The sequence below is a fragment of the Sturnira hondurensis genome, unplaced genomic scaffold, assembly GCF_014824575.4.
Source record: "Sturnira hondurensis isolate 20B ecotype Veracruz unplaced genomic scaffold, ASM1482457v3 Scaffold0008860, whole genome shotgun sequence".
In the NCBI taxonomy this organism is placed as follows: Eukaryota; Metazoa; Chordata; class Mammalia; order Chiroptera; family Phyllostomidae; genus Sturnira; species Sturnira hondurensis.
Window position 1 is genome coordinate 1,559,043 of NW_028081491.1, and position 6,271 is coordinate 1,565,313.

Genomic DNA, 6,271 nt, shown 5'->3' on the forward strand with positions numbered 1-6,271 from the left:
CTTATAAAACCTTACATGAGAGTGAGACCCAATTAAGTAGATTTAATCATATCTCAGTAAGTTTGTTACCAATAGTTAAAAAGGAAACAACTGGGACTATAACCATCAAAGAATGTTCCACACTTAAACCACTAAATCTGCCAGCCTCACTGCATCCATTCTTTATATTCTGCCTTCTCTTTTTTCTCAATGTCTGGATCACCTGTGCTTCTATCTTACAGCCCAAGCCCATTTTTCTCCCTAACAGTCGACCTCCTCTTTACAGTATCATCAGTCTCTTATTTGTAGTGAATCATTCTAAACAAATGCCAGACTATCTCTTAGCTGAAAAAACAAAGAAATTTTATCTCATTCTTTCCAACCATTGCCCTAATTCTCTCTGCTCCCCCGCTGGCAAATCTCCTCAAAAAAGTTATCAGTGCTCACATCTCCACCCCCTCCCATCACCTGAATGGCTGCTCTCTTTGCAAGTCTGACACAGGCCCTCCACTCCCCCCACCCCCTGACCCCACCCGACCCCCCCCACCGACCCTGCTCAGTTACAGCACAGTGGGACCTGGAACTTGTGGTGACATCTCTCCTGGGTCTTTGAGCTTCAGTCATCATGGAGACACAAAGAGTCTCATTTTGTCACCCTGATACATGACTATTCAGAAGCACTACTTCTGGTAAGCAACTGAGCTCCCTGAGGGTTTTGGGGGGGTTTTGGTTTTGGGTGGTTTTTTTTCATTTCCTTTAGGTCCTTATTCCTCTTTTCTTCTTTGTATTCAAATATGTCATTGTTTTAAATGCCTTTTAACAACTTATAAAGCATAGAAATCCATTTGGTTAGGGCTTGTGAACTCAAATACCTACAGAGCCCAGGAAGCTGGTTCCAAATGAATGCCTCTCTAGGAAGAAGCGGGTCATAGATAAAGAAGAGTAAACCCTGGGCTCAGTGTTGAGGGTGCAATAGGGAGTGATGGGATCATAGTCAAGTTAAAGGGGGCAATTGTCATGACTGAAGGAGACAATCACTGTAGTTCAGACCAATTACTGCTTTACAGGAATATGGGCTTACTGTTGTCCCAAATTCTGATTTTTTAAGGCAAGGCAGAAATCTGGCTTTTTAATGTGAAATCTCCAAGTATTTAAATATTGGCTACTAATTCAGATTTTCTACCCAACACTGTGTGGACCAACTACCCAGAAGCCAATCAAAATATAATAAAGGGACTGGAGGCCTTCCATTTGCAACCTTGCCCTGCTGTTTTCACCCTCACTTCAACCTCCCTTTGATTATGTCTCTCAAGTTCCCCACAATTGTACTATTTCTTTCTCATTCTCTCAAGTTCTTTCCTTGGTTCTCGGAAATTAGAAGAACCAGGATATGGATGGACAGACAATGTTTTTTCCCCACACACTGAACTTAGAGCTTTGTTACTGATTCACATTATAATTGTGAGTCAAGATTTCCCCCTCTTCTTTCTTTAGCTTGTTTCTGTTCTAAATCAAAGCACAAAGAATAAAGTTCCAGGGTGACCCACCAGATGACAGAAACACCCAATGGAAATCACTTCCATTGTCTGTGAGCTGAAAAGCCTCAAGCGCAGGTCTGACCAGAAAATTAAAAGGCAAATGAGACAAGCACTAGCCCAAAAGGAACCAAGGCCTAACAGTTTTCTCCCTACTGAACATGGGTATCGCCAGTGAAAATTCTTACTGTGTTCATTTCTTCTGAGAGTGATGCCGTGAAAACAAGTGAAGCCTGGGCACTTGAACAGTGCTACCCGACCTGCAGGGCTGTCCTTACATACAGTCACCCAAATTGTAGAGGCCTGTAAATTAGGAAAACTCCAAAGTCACTCAGCTGAAGCTTGCCAAAGCCTCTCCCTCACCTACTTTAGGTTAAGAAGTTTAGCCTGACTAAAATACAATTCCTGAGAAAAAGAACATGTCATTCCTTTACCTCAGTGTTGAGTATGTTTCACACTCTATTTTTAAAAGACTTTTTGCAGGGGAGAAGTTTCACCAGGAGTTAAGAGGGACATTTATTGCAGAACTTAAGGCATTGCAGAGTATATTAGTGCTCACCAATACCCACCTCGCCTTCATATTCTCCAGATCCCTTTGTAGTCAAGTTGACCACATGACTGGTTTCGGCCAATGGAATAGCACTTTGTGTTGAAGTGGTTATGTATCTGGTGCTCCTTTTATCCTCTCTCTTCTGTCCACTTGACTAGAGGCATTTGTCTTAGGTGACAAAGACATACACAGTGATCTATGAGTCACTGCTTGGAGAATTGCTGTGGGAACCACCTAACTTTCAGTGAACTTGGCATGAGTGAGAAATAAACTTGCATTCTTGTTTTTCCCATTTTATTGAGATATAGTTGACATATAAAATAAAGTTCTATTAGCCCTGGCTGGTATAGCTCAGTGGATTGAGTGCGGGCTGTGGATCAAAGGGTCGCTGGTTTGATTCCTGGTCAGGGCACATGCCTGGGTTGCAGGCCAGGTCTCCAGTAGTAGCCACACGAGAGGTAACCACACATTGATGTCTCTCTAACTCTCTTTCTTCTTCCCTTCCCCTCTCTCTAAAAATAAATAAATAAATAGTCTTTGAAAACCAACAAAAAAAATAAAGTTGTATTACATCACTAAAATTTGGACAAAGTTGGTATTAATTACTATGACTAATACCAAAGAGAAACTAGAAAGACTAGTAAAAATACCCCCATAGACCTTCTAGTAGCTTCTAAATTGAGGTCCAGGAAGGGGAAGCTATTGCTATTCCATCCCCATAGGAAAAAGATCGACTGTAACTGTTATTCCCAGATCCTGAGGTAGCGTCCCCCTTTTTTCTGTGATTATGTGACCCAGACGTTCAGGTCATTGGAACCCATCTGGAATGTGGCTCCCTCTACCTCACGTGGTTACTACAGTTTCTTTTTTTCTTAATGGAACTTTACCAGGTAAGCCTTGACCAATTCTGCGGTGGGAAGTGCAGCTTACAGCAAGGTTGCCTATGAACTTCAGCAATGAAAAGTTGTTTTGAAAGAATAAGTGTCTCTTCACAAACCAGGTGGAACAAAGGAAGATTCATGATTGACTGTAAAACCACCCAGTCTGCCACAGATGGAGGAATGAGAAGAGCAAGGACTTCAGTCTTTCAGTCTGTTGTGTTAACTGGCTCCACAAAGTTTTAGCAGTTGCCCTGACACCAGAGAAGCTACTCCAGAATGACAAATTTGGTTTTAAGACTTCAATTATGAAAGCTGAACCCCTGCCCATCGGATATAAGGAGAGGCCCTTAACTCCATTAAATGGGTGCAGTTACAGATACAGATTGACTGGCTTCAATCAAAAGAGATCCATCTTCACCAACAAAAAGGAAGAAACCAAAAAAGAAAAAATGGAAAAGAAGAGCAGAAAGAAGCAGTGCATGTCCACTTTTATTTGATACAAGTGCAGAAAGACATGTGTGTGGCTGGAGCCCCATATTCCATTATCTGGAAAGAGTTCACACTCCCCATCCATCCACCAGTATTTGTGGATTAACTTGTTATTCTTAGCATGATGCTAGACACCCCGTGGTTTGACCCCCTCAGTTCGTCATCCACGCAGGTAAGAATTCTGTTTCCTGCTAATTTAGAACCAGGTTGGTATGAAACACTAACTTCAGTCTTTGCTTGGGTCACCACTGCCCCGGTGCCAGAATGAACAGGAACCAGGGCCTCTCCAGGGGGTCTTCAAGGCAGGAGCCATGGCTGTCGGGTTCAAGACCATGCCGGCATTTGTCAGCTCCAATGCATCTCCACACTTGTGATGCTACTCCAGCTTTGATGCCTGAAAGAGAGAATCCAGTTGGCCCAGCTTGGATAACAAGCCCACCGCCTGGCTGGGGAGAGTAGGGTATCTTGATTGACAGCTTACTAAGTGGGTGAGCTAATTCCCTGGAATGCACAGAATGGGGATGAGCTCATTTCCTGGAAAGGAAATGGGGTGCTATTAGCATGAATGGGGAGCAGCAAAATCAACAAATGTCCACTCCACCTTCTCCCTTAGTTAATATATTTCATTTTAACCCAACTCTTCTGGAGACAGATTGACATCCATGGAAAGGCCTGATCATAAAGAAGAGATCACCATCCCATAAAACATCCTGACACTGGAAACTTACAAGGTGCCTGTATACACATTTCCTCTTGGGAAATTATTAGTCTTCTATTTCACTATGAGGAAAGGCAGGCAGGGAAGAGAGAAACGCTACCCGCAATCATCGGCTAAGCAGAAAGCCTGCCATGCACCGGGGAGCACTGTTTCGGAGTTCCATGTCCTGACCCCAGGCTTTTTTCTCAGTGACCTTCCCCTGATGACAGGAGAATTCATGGGTGCCACTGGGGAGCTCCCAACTGCCACCAGAAAAAATTTCCCAAAGCACACAGCCTACTGGGGGTGAGATGTGTCATAGGACAGGCCTTTAGGTTGACTAATACTAAAGTGGTTTGGGGGGAAATCCATTAGGCAGGGGAAGGGGGACAGGGAGGGACCCATGGTGAAAAAATTTTTATGTGAAAATATCTTTCTGGAAATACAGTGTCTGTGTGCAGTAGGTGTCGGTATAACTGACCTTCTGTCTTGAGTTGGAGCTGGGAATAGAATTTTCACAGGAAAAAGGAAATGCATGGGTGTGGAGCTGCCAGCAGCAAAGGAAGTTTCCAGGCGACTTGTCATGGCACGATTTATAGACAGGAGTCTCAAAAGAGCCGTAGCAGGCCGGGGAGAGGGTGTGATTTGTTGGTTGTGGAGCCTGGCACCTGGCATCGGTCCATGCTGACTTAATTCATCGTGCACGTGTGTTGCTCCTACACACAGCCGTATCTGGGCATTTGGAATGAAAAGAACAGAAAGAAAACCCACTCATCCAAAGGAGAAACAAAAATGAAACTCCAAAAGGAAAAAAAAGTGACAGTGGAAATGGGGAGCTGTAGGAAATGGCTGGAGGGAAAGAGGCCTCCCATGACCTGTCAGAGACCTGACTCAGAGCAACTAATTAAACTTGCCCTTTCATCACAAAAGACATGTAGGATGGATGCTATAAAACCTTTCTGAAGAGAAGGCAAGTCCCTCTCATGTGTTAGGTTGGGCCCACTGGGAAATAAACAAATGGACATTAAGGGGCAGAACCAAATAACCTGACACCCATCCCCATCTCCAAGTCTTTCCCAAGAACAACAGAGACCAGAAAGAAGCGGCTTATAGCTCCTCTGAGAGAGCCAATTAGTCTGTAAGACACGACGGTCAACACACATCCTGGGGTAGGAGGCCACTCGGTGTTTGCAGAGCCAGGTGGCTGGTGCCAGAGCTAACAATCCACACGCACAGCCGTCTGGGCAAACTTGAAAAAGGCAACCCATTTCCTCTGGGTCCAACGGCTGTGGCTCAAAACTTTCTGCACAGCCACCTTTGCTTCCCTCCTCAGGTGCGTCCCAGAAATCCACACATCTGTGCACATACTTGGAAGTAAATAAGCATGCAAGCAGAATCCAGGATGAGGGTGGGGGTGGCAAGGGCCTCTGCCATTTTTCTCTGGGTGGACCGTGCCCCAGAGTTATTCCCCTCCCCCAGGAAAGCCACCCTAGACAGGCTCCCCTTGTCATGTTTTCAAGTGTGAGGACTCATTAGAATATCTTACCTGCTTTATGGCTCTCCATTTAACTCAAACACAATTTTGAAGTCTGCAACACAAATTTTCTCTCCTCAAAGACATCTACAAACTTATGAACTTGGCTTAGAGGGCATAAAAGCCAGAGTTTCTTTTCAAGTTCATTGGAAAACCTCCAACCCAAGACCCATCCCCACCCCCAAAGTTTACCAAAGATTTTTCTTCCCACTAAAACAGCAAAGCCAAAGACTGCTCTATGCCTTGTTAGCTTATTCTTGTCCACTTTCCAAATCTGCTCTCATTGTATTGACCCCACAAATCACGAGGATTGAAAATGCCGGCCTGTCCTCTGGAAGGCTGGGGATGAGTCCTTGGCACACTGTGGGCACTGGGACTGAGACTGCACTTGGGGAAAAGGAAGAGTGGGGTTTGAAGCCAAGCAAATTCAGGGTGTGACTGAACAATGACCAAAATGGTACAATTTGGCCAAAAAGAAGAGAAAGCAGAGAGTCATCCTTAGTGCATCTGCCAGGGAGTCAGCTAGTGGCTGGGTCACCATGAAGCTAAATCACTGACCCATCACTTAACTTCACCTCTCACTCAAGTCTCCATAAAATGGCCAAG